The following is a 26,484-nucleotide window of genomic DNA, read 5'->3' as shown; positions in this document are numbered from 1 at the left end:
CAAAGGTCATGCAGGCCCTTCATCTTTAAAGAAAATTAGTTTGAACTGCCTTTCCCCTTGTTCTGTGAAAAGACTATGCTCTTCAAGAGAGTTTTGCAAATTTCCTACATGCTCATTTCCTCTCTTTGCCATGAGCAACTTATCTTAATATATATATATATATATATATTTTTTTTTCTCTCTCCTTTCTAAAATGCACCCAGAAATGGCATTCTGTTCTTTTTCCTTGGCTTTCTCCAAATAGTACTTTAAAGAGACACATGAACATTTGCAACTTTCTGAAGACCCCATGTGACTTATGTTAACAACACAGCAAACAATTTTAAATTGAAAGAAAGATTACACTGACTTTTAAATTCCTGGTGGCAGAGATGCCATTAGGAATTTCTCCTCAGGGTTCCAGCTCAGCCTCTCATCCTTCTTTATAATGCCTTGGCTATGCTTTGTATTTGGTACTTCATCATAAAAGTCTTTAATGTCTTTCAATGTAATGAAAGTTTTTATAGTCCTATCTTACAAAGGATATCCACAAGGGGCTTCATCTAATGGTTCAATATACCCATTCAAATGGATTCCTAAATATGGGCCATTCTTGTTCCCAAAAGGAACTCTGCTATGACCAATTTTCTCCCTCCTAATCTCTTGATTTTTTTCCTTTTTTTCAATCTCCCATTCTATATTTCTTCCTATATCCCACATGTATCTCCTTCCTTTCCTCCTTCCTCCCTTCTCAAGACTAAAAAAGTATTAAAAAAATAGAAGGTACAGCACAATATTTTTATATGCTCATTGTGCTTAATAAGTTTTAATCAGATGACAATACTCACATTTATAGGTTTAAAGCTATTGCTCAAATACATGCTCATTATTTTATTTTAAAAAAATCATACAAATACCGTCTTGTTGGGCACATAAGACCTTAGCTTAAAGATGATTTTTAGGTTCATGGCAAAGGAACATGACACAAGGAATCACTTGGGAATGAATTCGTTTGAGGTAACAATTCTGTTGTTTGACTGTTCTACAGTGTTTTCATCTATTCATCTCCTAAAAGACGTCATGGCTAATTTAATATTTTCATAATTTTTTCACAAACTAGACAAAAATTTTAACTTTTTTTTAGTTAAGAAATTACAATTTACAAAGCTATTAATAGTTGAGAATGTTTTTGCATGAATCCCACCGCCAGTGTCACATTTTCTCTCCCTGTTCCCTCCTGTCCCCCAAGGTTGCCACCTTAAAAGGCACACTTTTAATTTTTTAAAGGTTAGATCTCATGCTTTCAGTGATTCTTACTCTGTGATTGTAGATATAGATATGACACTCTCGGACATTACCTGAAGCCCTTAACCTCTGCTCCTTCATTCTTCCCTTTCTTATTTTCTCACTTCTCCCCTAGATTTATTTTCTTCTCCTCCTTATACTGTGGGGTCAATCTCTCCACATTTAGGCATCACCCCACCTTTACTGTATTGCATTCTTTTGCTTATTTATTTTATATATTAGATATAAGAAAAATTTCACAATTTTTTAGAAAGCTTCTGTAACTATCAATGTGTAGTTTTGTTTTTCATTTAGTATTGGTGCACGCACATCTTCCATTGTTAGGTAAGTACTATGGGATTGATTGCTGGATTGTATGATAATAGTACGCTTATTTTATTTTATTTGTTTCTTGGGCCATATCCATTGATGCTCATGGGTTACTATTGGTTACATGCTCAGAATTCGCTCCTGGCTAGGGGGACCGTAAGGGACGCTGGGAATCGAACCCAGGTTCTTCCTGGGTTTTCCACGTGCAGGGCAAATGCCCTATCACTGTGTTATTGTTCCAGCGCCAATAGTATGCTTATTTTTGCAAGAAACTATCATATTGTCTTCTAAGATGACTATACCATTTAATTAAATTTTTTGATGGGGATAAGCCCATCCATGTTCAGAGCTTATTCCTAATTCTGCTCAGTGATCACTCAGGCATTTCTAAAGGACCATTTGGGCTCTGGGACTTGAACTAGGGCTGGTCATGTACCAGACAAAAATTCTACCCATTGTAACTATCTATGAATGAAAGTTCCTGGTGAGGCATTTCTTTAACAGCATTTAATGTTGTCTGTGGTCTAATTTTAGATAAGTATGTAGTGGAAGGAATCTCACTGTTGTTTTAGCTGTTATTTCCCTGATAATGTGTTATAAGGAACTTTTCCTTTTTTACTGGTTTATTTTCATTTACATTTTTTGTTCTGCTGAAGTGCCATGAAAACTTTTGGTTCCCTTTTAGTCAAGTACTTCTTTCTATTGGGTATAAAGAGTTCTTTGTCCATTTCTTTTATTAGTCCTTATCAGGAATATTTTAAAATATTTTTTCTTTGGGACTCTAGAGACTGCACAGTGGTAGGGCATTTGCCTTACACATGACTGACCCAGAACAAACCTTGGTTAGATTCCCCGGTGTACCATATGGTCCTCCAAGCCAGGAGCGATTTCTGAGTGCATAGCCAGAAGTAATCCCTGAGCATCAAAGAGTGTGGCCCAAAATAAAATAAATAAATAAAAATAAGATAAAATAAAATATTTTCTCTTTGTCTTGGTTTCTTATCTCATTCTCTTGATTTTCTAAAATAGAATGTATTCATTTTAATAAAGTTCAGTTTGCTAATTAGTTTTTATGCTTCATGTCTCTGGTATTGGAAACTATTTTAAATCTCATTCTGAGTTTCTATTAGCCATTGGTAAAAGATGTCATTTTTAATGTACATTAATAAAGGCATACATAAAAATGATGATTGTAAAAATCAAAGGAATATGTTAACCTTTTATTTTTTAATAAATAAAAAGAATTATGTAAAAAGATTCTGCTATAAAAAGAATAAAAATAAAAAGTAATTCTGGCAAAAATGATTCTGGAAAATTTTTTGTATTTTACTGTGATCTTTTATCAAAAGTTTTTTTATATACTTTATTTAAAAGTTCCTGATATTTTCATGATATATTTTATCTCCTAATTTGTGTTCTAGCCATTTGCAATGAATTTTTGTATGTCTCAGAAAGAAAATGTCAAAGTTTCTTTTTAACATGACATTCAGTTAAGTAAACAGTGCTTATTAAATGTTTATCCCTTTTGTGTTGAATTTCAGAAGTATTTAGGCTGAACAATCAAGTGTTTGTATGTGTCTGTCTATTTCTGGGCTACCTAATACTTTTTATTCTAGTGTCTCTACATTTATATGAATATAACAAGTTATAAATATGAATATATATGAATATAACAAGTCTTAAATACTCGGGTTTTAGAATTCTTGTTATTTAGTACTTAAGGCAAAAAATTTTATTACTACTTTGTAATAAATTGAATTGTTTCTTAAAAATTATCTATAAGTGAGTTCTTATTGCCAATAAACTCCATTTTAATTTTTGGTAAGTCACTCCCAGTAGTGCCTAGAACCCATATGGTGTTATGTATAGAATTTAGGATTCCCACATGCAAAGCATGAACGCCAACTCTTTAAGCCACCTCCTCAGCTGCCACCTAATTATCAAAATAAGCTTGAAAATTTAGACTAAATATTCTGATACAATTTTTATTCAAATCATAAGTAATTTGGCAATAATAAATTCCACAAACTATTAGAGTATTCAAGTATGGTGATGTATTCACTTTTACTTAGACTTTATTCTGTAATGCTTCTCATAAGTTTTGGAATTATCACTGTACTTATACATTTCTTTCCTCATTTTGATGTGAAATTTTGAATGTCTTTTATGCTTTGTATGCTGCATGAAATTTATTTAGCATTGCTGCAGGTAGGAAAAATGACTCCTACTGAAAAGTGGCTCCTGGCTTCTCCTCAGTGTGTTGCAGATGACTTGGGTACAGAGTAAGGGTGGCATCTTTAAAGAAAAAAAAAGCACTTCTACCTCTTTGGTTAGCCCAGTGTAGTCATCTGGGAAGCTTAAGGTTTAGATTGGTAAAGTCAGCTCTAAGCATCTATGTTGCATTCCAATAGCTCAACAGGCACTGTCAAGCTGCACATTATGTCCACTTGACCTACATGGCATAGGAACTGGTGCTCATAACTCTAGTTTTCTAGGAGACATGGACTCAGGCTGGAATGAGGAATTTCTCTACTGGAGGAAAAAGAAAAATCCCAAGTACTTTGCCCAGGTTATGAAAGAAGTGCCTACTCTGACAAAAGAGGCTTTTAGGAGGAGGCAAATGCTGAGTAAAATAATTTTATTTAGAGAAATAGAAAGGAAGAGAGAAAGAGAGTGATTGAGAGTGCCAGTCTGACTGAGTTCAGGAAGAGTGAGGGGAGGGGAGGAAAGAAGGAGAAGACAGAGATAAAAAGAGAGAGAAGGCAAAAGCGAAAGAGAGAGAGAGAGACAGAGAGAGAGAGACAGAGAGAGAGAGAGAGAGAGAGAGAGATATGCCGTGTGGAATATCTATTTGCCATTACAAAGTTTACAAAGTTGGTTTGATAATAGAGGTTTTTTTTTTTTCTTTAGCTTTCTGTTTTTGTTTTTTGGGGCCACACCTGGCTGTGCTCAGTACTTTGCCCTGGCCCTGAATTCAGGGATTATTCCTGGTGGACTTGAGGCTTTACAGAGTCTGAGGAATCAAACCCATGTGTGCTGTGTGCAAGAAAACACCCTACCTGCTGCACTATCTCTCGGAACCCTTATGGTAGGGTTTTTCCTAAACTACTCACAACTGGGTAAGAGTCTTGCTAGGGCATTTTTGTTTATTGGTTTGTTTTTTGGGCCACACCCGGTGATGTCAGGGGTTATTCCTGACTATACGCTCAGAAATCGCTCCTGGCTTGGGGCACCACATGGGATGCCCGAGGATCTAACAACATTCTATCATAGGTTAGCGCATTCAATGAAGACGCCCTACTGCTGTGCCACCACTCCGGTTCCTTTCTAGGGCATTTTTGAAGACAAGAGTGTGGGACAATTGATGGCCCTTTTCATATTATCTTGACCTGCTCTTGATGATTCTTTTCTAAGAAGGTTCACACTCCTTTGGGCATTGTTCAATTTGTACTTCTGAGTAGTGTTTCATTTTCTCTATCTCTGAAGAGTTCAATATCTGTATATCAAAGAAATGAAGTTTCCAGGTTTGAGGATGCTTTGGGGTTGGTGAGTAAACAGTTGCCAAAAATATTCATAAAAACCCTCCTATCGGCCTCCAACACTTTTCTTCCCACTAATATCAGAATATATAATTGCTTTTTGTATTGACAGGTCCTTTATTCAGATAAGTTCTATTTATTTTCAGAATCAATTTGAATTATGAACATATAATTATATGAATATAATATTGAGAATCTTAATTTCTTTCTTCCTGATTTTCACAAAAAATTTTAGTTTTTTTTTATTGTCTTTACTCTATAATACTCACTTTGACTACCTTAATGCCAATATTCTGTTTAGCATGATTGTAGTGTTGAATGTTCTTATAAACATATTGTTTTCCAGCCTTCAAAAACAAGTTCTCTGTTGGGGACTGTGACTTGTTTGAGGCCATTTTGCTGTTCTTTCTGCCATAATCCAGCCTTTCACCTAAAGGCTACATGCAGTCTTGCTGTAAGTTCTTGGGCCAAAGAGAAAGGAATGTGCAGCTGCAAGAGATAATTAATCTTGTAGCCCGGAGGAGAGCAACACGGCCCGGTACCATTCCCAGAAATGAGGTCTTACTCCCTCAACTACATTCCGGAGTCAACAAGGCAGTTATTATGTGTATGCTACATTGTCTGTTCGAGATCACTGAGGCAAGCACATCTTGCACCACCTCCTGATAGTCAAGCAATTAGGTATGCAGCTAGAAGGTCACTAGAAATTTCCATGGAAACAGCACGTTCATCATGACTTGCAGGTAATCCTGCCCCCTAGCCCACTGCCCACTTCCTTATTTAGAGCATGATTTACTTTCTTTGTTCCTTGTAACCTGATATGTATTCTTGCCTTGTATGGACCTTCGCGCCAAAAAGTATGACTGACATCACCTTTGTACTGCCCCCTTCTCCTTCACTATATAAGAAGGAGCTGTAGTCAAATAAAGTTGCCTTTGAGCAGTGAGATATTGCCTTAGGTCTTTATTATTAACCTCTCTCAGATTTTTTACAGGTGTGGTTGTTCTACTCAGCAAAATAGGAGTGCGGTTGTCTGAGAAGCCTTCCCAGCTAATTCCTGCTGGCTGGGTCCCCCCTGGGGGGGCTTCAGGACCCCGCATTTTGGCGCCCAACGCTGGGCTCGAAGACCACCGCCACACCCCGAACGACTACGGGTCGGCGAGTCCGGAGCTGTTTCATAAATCGCAGGAATACCTCATCAGGGTAAGCGTTGAAACGAGTTAGCCTTAATCAAAAATTTAAACTGCAGTTTTTCCAGTCGTTCTGATCGCCGCCCCTGATTGGCTTTTGGGGCTTCACCCATAGGATACGCTACCATGGGTGTTTTCGTTGAGTACTGAACTTAAATTCATTAAATATATACAGTCTGAGTTGAAAGCCAGACATATAGAGGTTACCAAAAAAGATATTTGTAATTTTTTAATGTTTGTTCATGATGTTTGCCAAAAATCTAGTGTTCCTGGGCTCCCTCTCGCTCTGACTCTGTCTCTCAGTTTCCTTCCTCTTCTAACCCTTCATCTTTACTTCTGCCGCTGCACCCTCTGTGCAAAATCCTAAACAGCCCTTCACTTCCCTAGCTTCAGCTCCGTCCCTGTTTCACCACCCTCCCCTCCTTAGCCAGCAATTGCAACAATACAAAGCCTTTAATTGGAAAAGCCTCAAAGAGCCGTTTCAAGCCGTAACCTCCTATGGCCCCCAAGCCCCTTACACGCTCTCCTGCTTAGAATCTAAAAGCTGAACTCTTTGTCTCTTGGGAAGTTAACTTTTTTTTTCCGCTGCAAAGCCCTTGCAGATAGGCAGGAATCCTGATCTCTAAGCTCTTATAGCTGGCCTCGCCTCTTTTCATACCTTAAAGGTACAGCACACACTTTCCAGGTCCCAGCTTGCCAACATGGCTCTTGCTGCCCTCTGTGCCTGGAAGTCGCTCCCCAGAGCCGGCATTCCAGCAGCTCCCCCACACCGGCAAAAAACTGTTGCTGCTTTCTCCCTCCCCCCCCTTTTTCCTTTTCTGACTTAAGCTCTCAACTCACCACAATTACATCCATGGTCTCTCACCTCTCTAACAAACTTGATAATGCTCTTGGCTCAAAAACCAGCGCTACCTTTCCTGTCTTTCTCCCTAATGGAGAAAGTCTTCCCCCGCCTGCTCAGCAGCCTCTACCGCGGAGAACGTTCAGTCCCTAACCATGGCAGATTCCCTCCTCTCACCGCTTCCCCTCTTAAAGCTATAGAAATGAAACTACTTGGCCAAATTGAAAATCTTAAACAAATCTTAAGCCTTCAAAAACAGGCTGCTTCTCTTAATTCACAAGTTTCTGCCCTTCAGGCTTTCCCCCGCCCTCCTAAATCTATAGCTGTCTGTCCTCTGCCCACTGAATTCCACGGCCAAGCCCCCCCCCTCTTGAGAATTCAAAGAAACAAACTAATAAAAGTCAGGCTGAGTGCCATAAAACAGAAACTGCTGCAGTGCCTACAAAAAATTCTAAGGGCACAGTGAGCAGGATAATTACAAAGTATCAGCTGCTAAGCCATAAAACCTTGCGATATCTACACTTTGCTGTTAAAACTTCTGAGCCTAATGTACCTTTTACTCAGTACATTTTGCTCAAACCAGTCCTCAGCCTCCTTCAGCCTCTTTCCTGCCAGCCTTGGGAAACAGCCAGCTCAGGCCCTGCCACTCCCACTTTAAGCCTTCCAATTCACCTTGAAATACCCAATCTTTGTTATTCAAAAGAAATCTGAAAAGTGGCATCTCTTGCATATTCTCAAATCAATTAATAAAACCATGATCCCCATGGTGCTTTTGCAACCCAGACTCCCCTCTTCGGTTGCCATTCCCTCTAATTCCAATAAATTAGTAATTAATCTTAAAAGATTGCTTTTTTTTTTCTCTATATCATTACACCCTGCGGACTGTAAATAATTTGCCTCTAGCCTTCCTGCTGTTAACTGTGCTGGCCCCTCCCCGAGTTATCAGTGAAAGACTCTGCTTCACCTTGTCAGCCCTACACTTCGTCAGATATGTGTTATTAGGTTTAGTGCATTAAGTGGTGTAAAGTAATTATTAAAACATTAAAAAGCAACATGAAGATAAGGGCAATAAACTTTTTTTTTTTTGCCTCTCAGAAAATTTTAGAGCAAGGTCATGATTCTGTCACTTTACAGATAACAAAATATTGGTAAAAGAAAAACTTCTTTGTGTTTTAAAATCCAAACAAACACAAAAGTGTTAAATTTAAGTCTTATATTTCTATTAAAAGTTTTATTTTAATTTTTAAAGTATTTACAAAATTATGTGAAAAATAATGTGGTTAGCCTTTTTAAACAATATAGTTAATTTAATGCACGGTGAACACCTAGGTGTGCTTTATAGTACCCTTAGTTTTAACTTTGTGCTACAGCAATGGTTGTTCTTTATTTCTGCATTGAAAGAACTATTATTTTAAGTGCATTCAAAATATCAGCACATTATACAAATCTGTATATTTGTGTCGCAGTGAAAAAATAATATAAATGAAAAATATATTATATATAATTTTATAAGTAATATATAAAAGTAACTAAACTTTATAAGCAAATTAACTAGTATTAAATATAATTTTAGTCTTAAGTTCTAAGTGTGTAAATACATCAGATGTCTTTAACTATATTTTATAATAATCTAAGCATTTAGTTAATTTGGTATATAATATTTTTTACAAATTATTCACTTAAAGTCTTCATAGTAAAAACAGTTGTTTGTTTTTTAAAAAAATCAGTTTTTTATACCTTTAATAATCATAGTTCATGCTATTGTGTTTAATCATAAAAATTTTAACACTTTATTGCAGCTGTCTTACTGTTCTACTGCAAAACCAATTTAAAGAAAACCTATTCATTTACAGCAAATCATTTCATACTTCCAAGTAGAGACTCCTTCTACAGTGCTCATTAACCATTTTACTTAATGTTTTAAACTTCAAATTAAAATTGTTTTAAAAATGTTTTGTGTTAAATCTAAACCTTAAAATTTATTTTCAGCAAAGTTCCACTCCATCTACATTAAGTACTTCTCAAAACTAAAAAAGTTTTTCTACAAAATTTTTTTTTCTCTTCTTCTCACAAACATGTTAGCTAAATATTTAAAAGCGCTTGTCAATTTTTTATAAATAAGTCTTAAATCAATCCTTTTATCTGTTTATGTGTCTGTTGTGATGAATGAAAGTGGCCACCAGTGTAAAATGTTGTGTTTAGTGTTGTTTTGTTTTGTCTGTTTATTTGTTATCTCTACATTTTATAATAATACAATTTTTAAAGCCTTATCCATTTTTCAAATTTCAATTAATTTTTTCAACCTGGTTCAGTCTGGTCAGTTCACAGACTGGCATCTTACAACTAAAAATCATGTGTTAAAAATTATGTATTAAGCTAGCTTTGTCCTTCTAAGAACATGGCGGAAGGTGTGAGAGATGGCAAACCCCAGATTTCTCAATGGCCATCGGGGATAACTTTTCCCTGGAGAATTTCTGGACTTTGCAGTCACCCGGCTTTCCTGTTATGTGTAAGTTCAGGCCTATAGAATATGTATTTATGGCTAAAAAATAGCATCCAGCTTTTACATAATAACTAAAAGTTTAAGAAAAATCCTTTATATTCAATTTAAAAAATTTTTTTTAATTAGCAATTGTTAATTATAAAATTTTCTTTTATGCCAAAGTCTAACAGAGGTCAAATAACATTCCCGTGGTATTCAAAAATAATTTTTATATGAAGTAACCATTTTGCCTCCTGCCAAGCTGTTTTCTTATAAACCTCCTGCTAGCCACCATTCCTGCAAACCTGTTTCTACTGACTCCACCTTTGACAATGCTGAATTAGACACTCTGCCTAGCTGCCTTGGTTGCCCACCATTGCCACCAACAACCTCCATTGCAAACAAGTCACGGTCGTGGAACTTTGCTTACTCAAACCATATATGTGCCCCCCGTTCAACAATCAGACATTTGCAATCAAACCATTATTGTTAACAACTCTTCCATCTTCATTGAAGCCCCCAACTCCACTTATTTTGTTTGTTCCACTGGATTTTCTCCCCATATTGTTACTGAAATGTTTCTTGCTTATCATGATTATTATGTTTTAGCTTTGTTAATGCCTAAAATAATCATCAAACCTGTTGGTCGGTTTCCACCTTTATCCTCATCCTGCAAATGGTCAATGCCTCTACCCAAGCGCTCTCCAACACCAGCTATGAACACTGTTGAATCTGCAATTCACCAGTTTCGCCGTTTTATGAAAGCATCACAACGTTTGAACCTCCTATCTACACCACTGACTCTGAACTTCTTCTCTGGAAAATTCAGCCTCAGCATCATTAACTCACTGTTGTGCAGATCCTGCCTATGAACGATGTTGGCTTTGTTTTTCTCCTCGTCCCCCCTTCTATGAAGGTGTTGCAGTCTTTGGCAACCTTTCCTCTACCTCCAACCCTTCTGACCTCCGTTGGCACGCTCAACCTCAACATGGCATTACAGTCGGTCAAGTCGTAGGCTCTGGCCTCTGCATTAAGCCTAGCGACTCTTTACTTCCCAGCCAGTTACTTGATGTGTGCAACGAAACTATTGACATCTCCAACTCTTCCTCTTCAGAAACTTATCTGTTAGCTCCCAATAGTACTTATTTTGCCTGTGCTTCTGGCCTTACTCCTTTTATCATTCGTTCCTCTTTTCTCCTTTCACATGACTACTGTATTCTCGTTATTCTCATTCCAAAAATCACCATTCATTCAGAATACACTTTCCCCTCTACAGGCACTTCACCTTATCCACATTCTTCTCAATCCCTCACTAGACACCGTCGTGAGCCCTTCACCTCCGTTACACTTGCCGTTCTCCTTGCTGTTGGCGCTGCTACTGGCGCTGGCACTGGTATCTACTCTCTTGTATCCTCTCAATCCAATTTCCGTACTCTTACTCAAGCAGTGGAACAAGACATTAATGAAATCAAAACTAGCCTGCAATTTCTCACAGATACTGTTAGTTCCCTTGCTGATGTTGTTCTCCAAAATCGTCGTGCTTTAGATTTTGCCCTTATGAAAGAGGGGGGAGTCTGTGTAGCCCTTAAGGAACAATGTTGTATTTTTAAAGACAAAACAGGATTAGTTAGAGACAGCGTTCAACACATTGGTGATGGTATAAAAGATTTTCAAAAACATTTCGATGAAGAACAAGGTTGGTACCAGGATTGGTTTTTCTCTTCCCCTTGGCTCCACACAATCTTGTCCACTATTTTGGGCCCTCTTATTAGCCTCATGCTGCTCTTTTCTCTTGGCCCATGGATTTTCCGCAAAATCACTGCCTTTATTAAGAACCAGGTAGATGAAAAGGCAAAAACCTCTATTCAGGTCAACTACCAGCGTCTGACCCCGCGTGACTCCTGTGAAAACTTGGCTTTTGTCACCAAGCCGCCCTTCCAGCCACTAAGTTTTCAGGAGATAGAGCGCATAGCTAACAAACGGAGCTCGCTCCAGTACTTGTGCTCTCGGCTGTGGAGACACCTACGACGGGATTAGCAAGGTCCCAGTTAGGGCACGGCCCTAAAAGGCTACAGCGCATAATTCGGATCTCTGCGCACACCCACGGCGTCTGTAGCCACCTTTTAAATGCGGCTTTGGCCGTGTCCGACCTGGTCAAACCTTGTAGCCTAAGACACGGTTCTTCCACCCGTTCACGACTTTCCTTCTTTTATTAGAAGAGAAAGGGGGAGATGTTGGGGACTGTGACTTGTTTGAGGCCATTTTGCTGTTCTTTCTGCCATAATCCAGCCTTTCACCTAAAGGCTACATGCAGTCTTGCTGTAAGTTCTTGGGCCAAAGAGAAAGGAATGTGCAGCTGCAAGAGATAATTAATCTTGTAGCCCGGAGGAGAGCAACACGGCCCGGTACCATTCCCAGAAATGAGGTCTTACTCCCTCAACTACATTCCGGAGTCAACAAGGCAGTTATTATGTGTATGCTACATTGTCTGTTCGAGATCACTGAGGCAAGCACATCTTGCACCACCTCCTGATAGTCAAGCAATTAGGTATGCAGCTAGAAGGTCACTAGAAATTTCCATGGAAACAGCACGTTCATCATGACTTGCAGGTAATCCTGCCCCCTAGCCCACTGCCCACTTCCTTATTTAGAGCATGATTTACTTTCTTTGTTCCTTGTAACCTGATATGTATTCTTGCCTTGTATGGACCTTCGCGCCAAAAAGTATGACTGACATCACCTTTGTACTGCCCCCTTCTCCTTCACTATATAAGAAGGAGCTGTAGTCAAATAAAGTTGCCTTTGAGCAGTGAGATATTGCCTTAGGTCTTTATTATTAACCTCTCTCAGATTTTTTACAGGTGTGGTTGTTCTTCTACTCAGCAAAATAGGAGTGCGGTTGTCTGAGAAGCCTTCCCAGCTAATTCCTGCTGGCCGGGTCCCCCCTGGGGGGGCTTCAGGACCCCGCAGTTCTCTATGCTGTACTGTATTTTTATGTATTTACTAAAGATCAAAGGTAATGAGCAGAAGTTTTGTTCTATTGTTTGGTTTTCAGTAAGATACAATTTAGCATCTAATGAATTATTTACTATTCTTTTGACTTACTGAGCGTATCTTCATTATTACATGCATATTAAATATCAGGTGATATCTTTATTGAGATACTAATTTTCTGATTAATATGTTGATATAATGCATTGATTTATGCACTTTTTAGTGGTAATTTAAATTTAGTGTACTTAGTTTCAACATTGTTTAAAAACTAGAATACAAAAGCTTGAATATTTTTTTTTTTGCTTTTATTGGGCCACACCATGTGACACTCAGGGGTTACTCCCGGCTATACACTGTGCTATCGCTGTGGCCCAAAAGCTTGAATTTTTAAACTACTTATGTAATTTTTCTATGGAAGATATTGACCTTTATATTTTCCCTCATTTGCTATTCTTATATTATTGTCTCCAGTTTTAAATACCATCTTATGATATAGCTCATAAAATGAGGATAAAATTATCTATTTATTCAGGTCTCTAAAAATCTATATATAAGGGTATGTTATTTTTCCTTAAATATTTGAGATATTATGCTCCTGGAGGCTTTTCAGTGGGTGGACTTTAATTATAATTTTTACTAAATTTTATATAGGTATCTAAGTTTTCATCAAATTTGATCAATTTTTAAATAGCTAAATGTATTGATGTATATTTGTGAATAATATTATCTTTCTGTGAGGGAGACTCTAAAAGACATCAACATTTTCATGTTGATATTATCTACCTTTAACCTTTTTTCTTTACAAAGTATTTTGTTGTATGCTATTGTATATAAAATAATTACACTTGTGAAGCAGAAGTTAATAAAAATTCAGAGAGGTAGATTAAGCTATGACTTGACAATATTATTATGGGTAAGTTCTCATATAGGCGTTTGAATTTAATTCCATTGAATAGTCACTGGTTCATGAACAGGGGTTTAGAAAACCTTCCATAGATTCATTTTATCTGCAAAAAGGAACAAACTTTCTGGAGTCTGAAGGGATTAGTACCTGAAGACACTCCAGTCAACAAGGGGTCATTTTGAGCATCTGCAGACAGAACTGTTTCAAATCTGCAGCAGCCTGAGAAACCTTCACGTGGTTGAGCTTGGCCTCCACCTAGAGCTGCTGAACCTCCCACCCCCCCCCCCTTTTTTTTTTATAGTGACGACACTGGAGGAACCAGACGGCGCACGCGAGAACCTGGCTGAAGTCTATCTTTAACTTTTTTTTACCCAAGTTACTTTTAATAATGTGTAACTAATTCACAGGTTTACTAGTATTAGCCAACGTTGGTCTCTGAAATTACATTAGTATTTTCCCAGTGAGTGTTCATTTGCTATTTTTTGTCGGTTCCTCATTTGTGCTATAGATTTAAGTAGGTGTTCCTTGGCTACTTCCTTAAAAACAGAATAAATATAATTGATTTTTAGTGTATTTTTATACTATATGAATTACCTTCAGAGAAATTAAATAGCTGAATGACACACATTCATCCTGATAAAAGTAATGTAATTCAATAGAAACTATTCCAGATTTTTCTTTGATCCAAACATTCTTTAATATTTTGAGAGCTTACATAGATATGGAACCATTATTGAATTTCCATTGTATTTCAACTGTTTTAGTGTATGTTTTATGAAGCTTCAATCTTAGACAATTTTGTTCAAATTTGTTGATGTAACATAGAGTCTTGACAAATGCTTCATATTTGTTTAAGCCTATTTTTGTAAAAATTTTACAGTTCTTTACTTGTTTGGATCAGCTTTTCATAAGATGATGTTGAAAATACATTGATGTAATTATGAATAATCATGCTTTCACTAAATTCTTCTAGCTTGACATCCTATTATTTAAAACTATATAGCATAAATCCAATACATTTAGAATTCTGATATTTGTTTGAATGGTGATTTAACTATTGTGGATTATTTTTATTTATGTCTGTTTATATATCTCATCTTGAAATAATTTTTCCGTAAAATAAAACAGTGCTGAACAATGATAAACCTTGACCTTAGATTATGTAACTGCTAAATAAGCAGTAGAAAAATGAAGATCAGACCAGAAATGACAAACAGTGGTAATGGGTCACAGTCACTTTGTTGGTAGTGGTTGTTGATTATTTTTTGTATAAAAGTATTATCAATTTTAACACTACTGTATGAGTGATGTATGCTATAAATTATTTTTTCTGGGGGCTGTGTTGCATGCAGCCAGTCTTGGTTGGATCTCTAAGAACACATACCTGTGCACTACCAAGAGTGACCCTTAAGCACAAAGTCAAAGCAAAGCATGAGCAATGCTAGATATAACCTGTCTCCTGTCCCCCTCTCAAAAAAAGACTCTGTTCACATATAAATTTAACTGTGTGAATATTGTGTTAATGCATTGTATATTATTCTCACTGTATCACTTGGAACTTGCTTTAATCCTTTTAAAACTGTCCTTGTTATAAAAATGTATAGTTTTCTTTTTATTCCATTTTTCCTTATTTCCTTCCTTCTCCCTCATCCAGTCCCTCAATCTCTTCTTCCTCTCTATCTTCCACCCTCCCTCCCTCCTTCTATCCCTTCCTCCCGTCCTTCCTTCCTTCCTCCCATGCTTCCTTCCTTCCTTCCTTCCTTCCTTCCTTCCTTCCTTCCTTCCTTCCTTCCTTCCTTCCTTCCTTCCTTCCTTCCTTCCTTCCTTCCTTCCTTCCTTCCTTCCTTCCTTCCTTCCTTCCTTCCTTCCTTCCTTCCTTCCTTCCTTCTTTCCTTTCCTTTTTTTCCTTTTTTTTCCTTTTTTCCAAAGCTGGCAGTGTTCTGGTCTTACTCCTCATTCTGCTCTCAGGGATCACACCTGGAAATCCTCTTGGGAATCAAATGAAATATTAGTGATTAAACAAGTTTCAGCAAGCAAGACTAACATGCTACTCTCATTACTGTTCTAGACTTTATGTTTTAATGTCTTAAGAATGCTTTTATAACTATTGAAGGATGTTCAATATATTATATATTTAAATATAATCTATATAATATTTCCTAGGTTTTTATCTATGTATATGTTAACAACATGTAAACAATGCTCTAATCAAAGAAATAAACTCAAACAAACATACAATAAACATAATAAACATAAATAAACATACAATGAAATAAACATACAATCATTGTGCATGAATTTCTTGTGACTCTGAATTTCTTTTTCCCACATATTTTTGACAATAATATTTGTCTGCAATTTGTCATAATACACTAGTTTGCATCTTCTATAATACAATATAAATATTGAATGACCGTGACTCTCTTCACTAATTAAATCATTTTTGAAGAGTGTCAGGAACACTTTCATGACCTACTACGCACAAAGCTTGTATGCAACCATTAAGTCACGTTCTCACCAAAGTCTAGTTGATGACAGATCAGTGTGATTTTATTCTTTTTCTTTGCCTAGTGAAAAATAATGTTGAATCACTTTTCATGTCTTATTTAAAATCTTTGTGGAGTATTGGATAAAATTCATTTAAATATTTGCATTTAATGAAATAATTGAATTTTTATGTAAAAATATAGTGTCTATAAGTTCTCCATATCAATTATTTGACAAATATATCTCTAGCTTGTTATAAATGTAGTCTTTGAAATATAAGACATTTAAAGGTAATGAGGCCTTAATATAGTATTATGTAATTTCCATTTACTTTACGTTTCAGTTTATGGGCATGCCTGACTTTACTCAAGAATTATTCCTGCCTCTGTGCTGATGGAACATTCCTTCTTGGGGTGAGGAGTGTTCTAAGGGTCATGTACATGTGTTGCCAGGTATTGAACATGGTTGCTGCATGCTACAAGATTTTTATTTGTAGTACTATGTCTTTGGTTCTCATTTCTTGGCTCTTTTAAGAATATTAAAAAAACATAAAAGCTTTTGTTTTACATTTTGTAGTGTATTATATATTTGATATATGCTATCCTGAAACTAATACTTTTGTTGGGTTTTTTTTATTTGCTTTGTTTTTGGGCCACACCCAGTGGCACTCAGGGGTTACTCCTGGCTATGTGCTCAGAAGTTGCTCCTGGCTTTGGGGATCAATAGGGACACTGGGGAATTGAACCGACGTCCATCCTAAGCTAGCACGTGCAAGGTAGAAGTCTTACTGCTCGCACCTCTGCTCTGCCCCCTTTTTTGTAACTTCTAATAAATTTAATAATAGATATATAATTTACATATTAGAAATAACTGCTTCAATTTTTTCCTTTTAGTTAAAAGGCTATAAAGTTATAAAGTTGTGGGTTATAAAGTTGTTCAACTGAATTTTATATTAGAATGTTTATCACACTTCAAAGGTTCATATTTCCTGCTACAAATGATCCCAATTTCCCTCCCATATTCCTCTTGCCTGCCTCTTGAGCAGGCATTTTACTCCTCTTTCTCTCTTTCTCTCTGTTTTTTTTCTCTCTCCCTTTATTTCCTTTTAGATACTGTGATTTGCACTAATGTTGATAAAGGGGTACCATGGGCATCACTTTATCTCTGTTCAGAACAAATATTCATGTCCAGTGTGATCTGTTCCAACTATATTTGTTTTAGTAATCCCATCTCTACGTTAATTGCACTGTTTCACTACTTGTGGTACATTACACTGGTCTTCCTGGCCTTCATCTCTATTGTCTTTGGATATACCATAATATCTTTTATTTTCTTATATCCCACAAATGAATGACATTGTTCCAACTCTGTGGTTCTGACTCATTTTATTTAGAATAATACTCTCCATATTCAGTTGTGCATAAGCAAATTATATGACTTCATTGTTTTCTAACAGCTGTATATTATTCAATTGTGTTGATGTACCATAGTTTTTTATATAAACATCTGTTCTTGGGCACTTGGATTATGTCCAAATTCTGGCTATTGTAAATAGTGCTGCAATAAACATAGGGATAAAGGAGTCCTTTCTGAATTGTTTTAAGTTCCTAGTGTATATCCATAGAAGTGGTAATTTAATCATATAGAAGCTAAATATCTAGTTTTTTGAGGAATACTCCAACACTTAAATCAATAAAATAGACTTCAATAGTGAATCTTCAGCTATAAAATCAATTTATCTTTGATAAAGGGGCAAGAAATACAAAGTGGAGTATAGAAAGCCTCTTCAACAAGTTGTGATGGGAAAAATACTGGTCACTACATGCAAAAAAAGAGAACTCAAATTTTTATTTAATGCCATACACAAATGTCAAATCAAAATAGATTAAAAACGTTGGTATCAAACCTGAAACCATAAGGTACCTAGAGGAACATATAGCAGAATCCTCCATGATATTGAAGCTCAAGTCATCTTCAAGGATGATACACCACTAATCACAAAAGTAGAAGCAAAGATAAATCAATGGGACAACATTAAATCAGAAACTTCTGCACCTCAAAGGAAATATTGTTTAATATACAAAGACTAACTAAAAAATGGGAGAAACTATTCAGCCAATACCCATCTGATAAGGGGTTAATTTCTTTTTTTTTTTTTTTTTTTTTTGGTTTTTGGGCCACACCCGGTAACGCTCAGGGGTTACTCCTGGCTATGCGCTCAGAAGTCGCTCCTGGCTTGGGGGACCATATGGGACGCCGGGGGATCGAACCGCGGTCCGTCTCCTAGGCTAGCGCAGGTAAGGCAGGCACCTTACCTCCAGCGCCACCTCCCGGCCCCAGGGGTTAATTTCTAAGGTATACAAAACACTGGGAGAAGTGAGCAAGAAAAAAATAAAAACTAATCCCATCCAAAATGAGAATAAATGAACAGACATTTCCTCAAAGAAGAAATACGTATGGCCAAAAGGTACATGAAAATCATGCTCCACATGACTAATCATCAGGGAGATGCAAATCAAAACAACAATAATGTACTATCTCACACCACAGAGACTGGCACACATTATAAAGAACAAGAACAACCAGTGCTGGAGAATATGTCGGGAGTAAGGGACTCTCTTTCACTGCTTTTGGGAATGCCTATTAGTCCAGCACTTTTGAAAAACAATATGGACGTTGCTCAAATAACTGTTTCAATTGTAATTATTTTCATATATTGTGTGATCAAAATTTATATTTTTGAATATTTTCAGCATGACTTTTTGAAATGAATCTTTCGCAATTGAACTGCCTTAGCATTTTTGTCAATAATCAATTGACCAGAAAGTTTATAAATAAACTTACATCTATAGAAAAAGTACTCCAAACATTTTTCAAGGTTGTTTTGGTTATATATGTGTGTTGAAAGGTATATGTTTTACAAACAACTTATTTTTCTTTAGAAAGCCTGCTGTGATTGTGATTAGAATTGCATTATATTGTGGAGAAATTCAGAGAGAAATGAAAACTTAGTAATACTGAATCTTCTTTCTGTTAGGGTAATATATTTAAAGTATATTTGATTTACATATGTATTTTTTAATTTCACTCAGAGTGTTATGAAGTTTTAAGTGTGTGATTACAATCAGTTGTCAAATTTCTTTAAAAATCTGATTCATATGTCAGTATAAATACTGTAAATTTGTTAAAAATACATTGCTCATTATCCCTGACATAAAATGCAAGGGAGTTTGTGTTTTCCAACCTTGGATAACTCAATTATTAATTCTTGTTGCTATTTTGGTAAGTTTATATATAATTTTCCTCAAAGATGATAGAGTTATCTGAAGAGAAAGTTTCCCTTCTGTTCCACTTTAATCTGATCTTCATAGTTTTACAAGCCTAAATAATTGATCTTGTTACAATTTCCACTGAGCTAAGCCAGAAATAGAAAGTGAGCTTTGCTTTATTTATAGTTTTATTTTAAAAATAATATATTTGGACTTGGGTGACACGCCCACTGATATTCAGAGCTCTTCTAGCCCACTGCTTTGATATTGTTCCTGACAATGTGAAACAGAAAACTGAATCAGGATCTCCAGAATACAAAGCAAGTGCATGCTTATAGTGCTCATCCCATTGTGTATCTTCCTAGCTATATCCATATTGTTATTTTAGGTGGTTATAATTGTTCTTCATTAATCATAACATAATATATATTTTATTGTTTCCTTTTATCAAATTACAACATTCTTTTGTTCTTATTCTATATTTTTCTAAAATATGTTTTATCAGAAATGGGTTTTGAATTTTTGCAAATGTTCCTGCTTTTTCTAAAGATATACCCATAGATTTTCATCTTTTTCTTACAGTTGTATATTACATTAATTTGTATTCCTACAATCATATCTTCTTACATTGTTATTTTTATTTATAGTCAAATCATATTTTTATTTTCTGAAATATATATATATATATAGCTTCTTGTATCTTTATTCTTATGACACTAGTAGATATGTTTATTTATTTTGACTACATTGGGCAGATTCGTGTCCAATTTTAACTTTGTTTCTTCAACAAATGTGAGGTATAATTCTTTATTAAAATCATCTATAAAAAGAAAAAATGTGCAAAGATTTTTAACTAAAAATTAAAATATTTTGAGTTTTCATTACATATTGCATCCTAATTTCCTATTTTGTGTTTTAGTGATGCTCATGCTTTATTCCTGATTTTACATTCAAGAAATTACTCATGGTGGAGTGTAATATGATAAAATATGTTATAATTATTCTACATATATTAAAATTTTATATAGCCAATTTGTTTAACATTCTATGGTGTTTAGAAAGGAAAAAAGTATAGATTTTGTTAACCTTATATAAGGTGATCTAAAATCAATTAGCAGAGGTTCAATTATAGTGCTGAAGTCTATATTATTAAAATTAATTAGATAATCATTAAGTTACTAAGAAAGATGTTGACATCATAATTTATAATTTTAGGTGTTTATTTTATTGTTGAACCTCTATTATTAATTATTAAAGGTTTAGTCTGTGTCTTTTGGAGAATAAATAATATTTATCAACATGAAAACATGTATTTATTTTTTTTTCAAAATATATTCTAATATACAGTTCCTACTCATTTTTACTTAATTTTGGAAGCATGATATGACAAATGATATTCATTAATATTTTACATATGTATGACCTTATATTTCACCTGAGAGTTTTACACTTTGTCTCGAACTGGAACTTCTGTTTTTACCTTACATGATAAAATGTTGTCTTTTAATTTTGATGTACTAATCATTGACATTTACATGCATTTATTTTTTTTACTTTTCTTTTTTTTGCATTTTTTTCTTTATTTAAACATCTTATTACAAATATGATTGTGATTAGGTTTCAGTCATATAAAGAACACCCCCCTTCACCAGTGCAACATTCCCACCACCAATGTCCCAAATCTCCCTCCATCCCACCCCACCCCCACCTGTACTCTAGACAGGCTTTCCAGTACTCTCATTTATTCACATTCTCTAAGTGTCTCAGTGTCTCTGAGGATTGTTGCAAAGATGACTTTTATTTTTCTTAAAACCCATAGATGAGTGAGACTATTCTGCGTCTCTCTCTCCCACTGACTTACTTCACTCAGCATGATAGACTCCATGTACATCCATGTATAGGAAAATTTCATGACTTCGTCTCTCCTGACGGCTGCATAATATTCCATTGTGTATATGTACCACAGTTTCTTTAGCCATTCGTCTGTTGAAGGGTATCTTGGTTGTTTTCAGAGCCTGGCTATTGTGAATAGTGCTGCAATAAATATAGGTGTGAGGAAGGGGTTTCTGTATTGTATTCTTGTGTTCCTAGGGTATATCCCTAGGAGTGAAATAGCTGGGTCGAATGGGAGCTCAATTTTCAGTGTTTGGAGGAATGTCCATATCGTTTTCCATAGAGGTTGGACTAGACATTCCCACCAGCAGTGGATAAGAGTTCCTTTCTCTCCATATCCCTGCCAGCACCGATTGTTCTCATTTTTTGTGATGTGTGTCAATCTCTGTGGTGTGAGATAGTATCTCATCGTTGTTTTGATTTGCATCTCCCGATGATCAGTGTGAGGAGCATTTTTTCATGTGCCTTTTTGGCCATTTGTATTTCTTTTTTTATCAAGTGTCTGTTCATTTCTTCTCCCCATTTTTTGATGGGATTAGATGTTTTTTTCTTGTAAAGTTCTGTCAGTGCCCTGTATATTTTGGATATTAGCCCCTTATCTGATGGGTATTAAATAGAGACCTCCCTAGTCATTTTCGGGGGCCTAGGGTCAGCCAGACAGAATGCTATGCCATCCAGGACAGAAAATTCAATGTCAAGTCATAAAAATACAACTCTGCTGATTTCCTACAGAGTTGAAGAATTTGAGGATCACTCCTAGTAATGCACTGGGGACTTTAGGACTATATTTAATAATATTGGGGCACATAAAGTGTATAATGGAATCAAAGTCTTGTATATGCACATTTATTTCTCCTTCCATCAGTATCTGCATGTTTAATTACTCTAGTACTCTCCTCTGGTTTCACTTCTGCTTATTTTATTTTAGCACTTACTTTAAGATAAGTGCATCACACTTTTCCTATACACTGTTCTTTTCTTTTGATATCAAAGAACTTCACATGACCTACAATTTTCTCAAAATATATGGGCCACAAAGTTCATCAGAAGGAAAAACAGTTGTCTGTCAATCATCTTACTCTAATTTGGATTCCCAGAACATTAGTGGCTCAAAGGTCACTCCTTAGCAGAATGAGAAATAGGTGTGGCCCTATCTTGCCCCCTCCTCTCGCCACCAAATACTTCTATTTCTTCCACTAATCTATAAGAAATGATTGAAACACATTTTAATTCTACATGTATTATAGACATCACATTTTTTCTTCTTTCAGATAATTAGAGTAAGAAAATATAGAGAGCTATTTTGATATACACAATTGGTTTTAGATAATGGTGCAAAATCAGTTGGAACAGTTTTATAAACTCTGATGTTACTACAATTTGACATTACTAAATTGGGCATTCACAGAAAACCAAAGAAACCACAAACAACTGTACCAATCAATAAAAACTTTACAAAGAAAATTTTGACCTAAACCTCATGTCTTCTACAAAGTTAATTTATTACTGTGGGGCCTTGGGTTTGTAACAGGAGAGATGATATTTTTTAAAGAGCTCCATGTTGTAAACCTCTTAGGATTTTTTTTTTATTTTTATTGTGACCGATGTGAATTATAAATCTTTCAGTTATATTTAAGGTACATAATGACAGTGAATTAGGGTTATTCCCACTACCAGTGTTGTCTCCCTCCACCCCTGTTTCAGGCACGCATTCCATAATTCCCCCCTTTGTCCCCTGGACTTCAAACATAACAGGAATCTTTTGTATATGACTTGTAGATCGGAAACCTTGATTTTGTTGTCGTTGACTTTGGGTTTGGTATTTAGGTATGAACATTTTTATTTCCACTCAATCAATGTTCATGCTACTGTTTTCTCCTGATGCCATTCACTTTTTCCCCCTTCAGTTTGTGAGAAAGAACAAGATAATTCAACTTCTGTGGTTCTACTAGGGAAAAAAAGAAAAAAAAACACTGGGAGGAGTCCATCTGGGAACTATCAATATCAATTTAAAAGAAAATGGGAAAAGAAAAAAAAAACAAGCAATGACAAAAAACAACAGTAACAATAAACAATTAAACACCAATGTAAGGAAAGAAAGAAAGAATAAAGAAAGAGGAGAGAAGAAAGAAAGAAAGAAGAATAGAGAAGAAAGAAAGAAAGAAAGAAGAAAGAAAGAAAGAAAGAAAGAAAGAAAGAAAGAAAGAAAGAAAGAAAGAAAGAAAGAAAGAAAGAAAGAAAGAAAAGAAAGAAAGAAAAAAAGAAAGAAAGAAGAAAGAAAGAAAGAAGAAAGAAGGAAGGAGGAAGGAAGGAAGGAAGAAGAAAGAAAGAAAGAAAGAAAGATAAAGAAGAAGAAAAGAAAGAAAGAAAAGAAAGAAAGAAAGAGAAAGAAAGAAGAAAGAAAGAAAGAAAGAAATGAAAGAAGAAAGAAAGAAAGAAAGAAAGAAAGAAAGAAAAGAAAGAAAGAAAGAAAGAAAGAAAGAAAGAAAGAAAGAAAGAAAGAAAGAAAGAAGAAAGAAAGAAGAGGAAGGAAGAGAAAGGAAGAAAGGAAGAAAGAAAGAAAGAAAGAAAAAGAAAGAAAGAAAAAGAAATGAAGGCTGGTGTGGCAAGGTTTCGTGGTTTTTTTTTTTTTTTTTTTTTTTTTTTTTTTTTTTTTTTTTTTTTTTTGTCTAGGCATAGAATTCTCTTGGCCTAAAAGATACAGGGTTTCTCCACCCTTGAAGCATAATGCCATGGGAACATGGGCACAACTATGGGCTCCTGAGATACTCAATAGGACCATTAAGAGAATGCTCCCATTAAGAGAATACTCCCAGGCGTACTTTCTAGTAAGGAAGCATTAGTTAAAGCAAATAAGAGGAGCTAGCAAGCAGTTCAACACTGCTTTAAGGGGCCAGTGTAAGCCCCACAATCAAGCATAGAGTAGAAGAGAGCCTAAGATCAGACTTCCCCAGAAATTTTCAAAGTTTTTTGGTTGTGTACATCTAGAGCACTTTCTGGATTAACCCCTCAAAACAGGAGGAGTTTGGATCTAGATGGACAGTGTATGGACCTAGGGGAACAGTGTTGCTTCTATGCAATCATATTGAAGGTCATCCAGGGGATGCTACAGCAGGTGATGACCAGAGATGGTAATGCAGCAGAAAGATTTTGCCTCCTAGTTTGAACAGTGGTTCACTCAATCACCCTAGAAAATCTCCCTGATAACCACCCTGGTGAGGCCACTGTTTATTCTGTTTATGATTCTCTTAATAGAATAAGCCCTTGCATAATTAATTTCCTCACCTGCTGTAGTCAAGCACACATAGGTACAATTAAGACAGTATGTGCCCATAAGTAGGGATCTGGACAAGGAACCTCAAGGAGAGTCAAGGATTTGACTCAGGTCTAAAAGAAGAGGAGGGATTGTGGGGCCTTAGATTCAGAACAGGATGGATGTCATTTTGTAAAGGGCTCTATGTTGTAAACCTCTTAGGCTTCTCTTTCTCAACCCTAAATCTCCATTTAACACTTCCTCATACTAGATAGCCTACCTGGAAAGACAAAAGAGAGTGGTAGGAAAGTACACTAAACAGCAGTCAACCATTTTAAAGATCATCAAAAGCCAGAACCTCCTCATCCCCTCCCAATATAAACTGGCTTCTGACTTGGCTAGCAGTTTGGGGCTTGTAGCTGAGGGAATAATGTCTTGCTTTGCTTTATTTTAATTGTGTGGTCTTGTTCTTCAACTCTGGACCCTAACATTAAACTACCTATCAATAAAAATTTTTACAAAGAGGAAAAACTTGACCTAAAGCTCATATCGTCTACAAAAGTTAGTTTATAACACTATAAACTTTTTATGGTACTATAAAGTTTTAGAAACATAATAAAGAAAACCAATATTGAAGATCTAGGATTGCATGAAACTTCATTGATTTGACAACAAAATGCAATCCATAACAAGGAATTTGTACATAAATTGAAGGTGTTGATGCTAATTTTGCATATACTAACTCAAGGACTCCTACAGGTGCTAGACTAGTTCCACCCTAACTTTCCCAAATCTAATTGGCCTATGGAAGAAGTAGTAGAACTTTACTCAAACATTTTATATAATGTGTGTGCTTTAACTTATTCAGACTCAGTCACATCTGGGATGTTTAATACAGTATCTAATTTTTATGATACCAGTATAGTTTGACTTATAAAAATATCTTAATTTAGGAGCTGGAACAATGGGACAGCGGTAGGGCGTTTGCACATGCTGACCCAGAACGGACCACAGTACGATCCCCCGGCATCCGAAATGCTCCCTGAGCCAGGAGCGACTTCTGAGTGCATAGCCAGGAGTAACCCTTGAGTGTCATTGGTTTGTGGCCTAAAATAAAAAAAAAAATCCTAATTTAAGAAAAAGTGTCCTTTCTTTTGGGCCTCTATAATTTATATATATTATTTTACAAAAAATTTGTTTTCTGTCTAGCTATCATTTTGAATATTTTATGAACTGGTAAATAATTATGTATCTTTTTTAATTTTTAATTTTTAATTATGAGAACAAGATGCAAAGAAAGAGGACAAGGTAAAGTTACAATGGAAGGACAATCACCCATAAACAGAATTTTCAGAAGAAGTCCCCTTGCTGATATCTTAACTTTGAACTTTCGGCCAAAGAACATTAAGAAAAATAAAACAGAACCCATGTAAAATTATTTTGTCCCTCAAGTCCCCATATTGTAATACATTATAATATTTCTTAGCAGCACACAAAGCAATCTAAAGCCATAAAATTTATGTAACTCCTTAGACATTAAAGGCATAGTATTTTTTCACATTTCCATGCATATGCATATTTGTTTAAGTTAACCTCAAAAGTTTAAGTGGTTTTTTTTTTTTTTTTTTGATTAGAGTCAAAGGAGCATAGTAAAAATGGTGTTAGAGTTGGAATTAGTGTTTGCATAAGCCCACCAAAATATGAGGGACATGGAAAGGAAAAGCCTTGGCCTAAATACAAGGAGACTTTACCCCTGAAGTTTCCTGGCATAAGACCAACTCTAGGCTCCAGGCAAACTAGTTTGTTCAATCCAAGTCATTGTCTGTAGTGCCAACACACTTTTATTTTTCACACAGTCTCTGTTGTTGGTATCATGTTTCTGTTTTAAAGATCTGGAATCTTCATATCCTATATTGAATCGGGATGTGGAGCATTCTCTAGTTTCACCTCACAATTAAAGGGCAATGAAGAGAGCCATATCCTGTAAACAGGTCGTTGTTGTTGTCAAGTCTTCTTAGTGTTAAGATAAGTCTCTTTTG

General features: G+C 35.7%; 1 long non-coding RNA gene and 1 other non-coding gene across 2 annotated transcripts in view; one reads left to right on the top strand and one right to left on the bottom strand.

Annotated features, from left to right (window-relative positions):
* LOC126017947 (uncharacterized) overlaps positions 1-26,484 on the bottom strand; it is a 219,439-nt gene that overhangs the window by 178,376 nt on the left and 14,579 nt on the right. The gene's annotated exons all lie outside the window — the stretch shown is intronic.
* On the top strand, positions 8,474-8,603 carry LOC126019282 (small nucleolar RNA SNORA22). The gene has a single exon (XR_007499013.1). It is a non-coding gene; the product is annotated as a small nucleolar RNA SNORA22 (small nucleolar RNA).

Source organism: Suncus etruscus, chromosome 9, assembly GCF_024139225.1.
Source record: "Suncus etruscus isolate mSunEtr1 chromosome 9, mSunEtr1.pri.cur, whole genome shotgun sequence".
NCBI lineage: Eukaryota > Metazoa > Chordata > Mammalia > Eulipotyphla > Soricidae > Suncus > Suncus etruscus.
The sequence above is the reverse complement of the archived record's forward strand: the minus strand, read 5'-3'. Positions and strand labels throughout refer to the sequence as shown.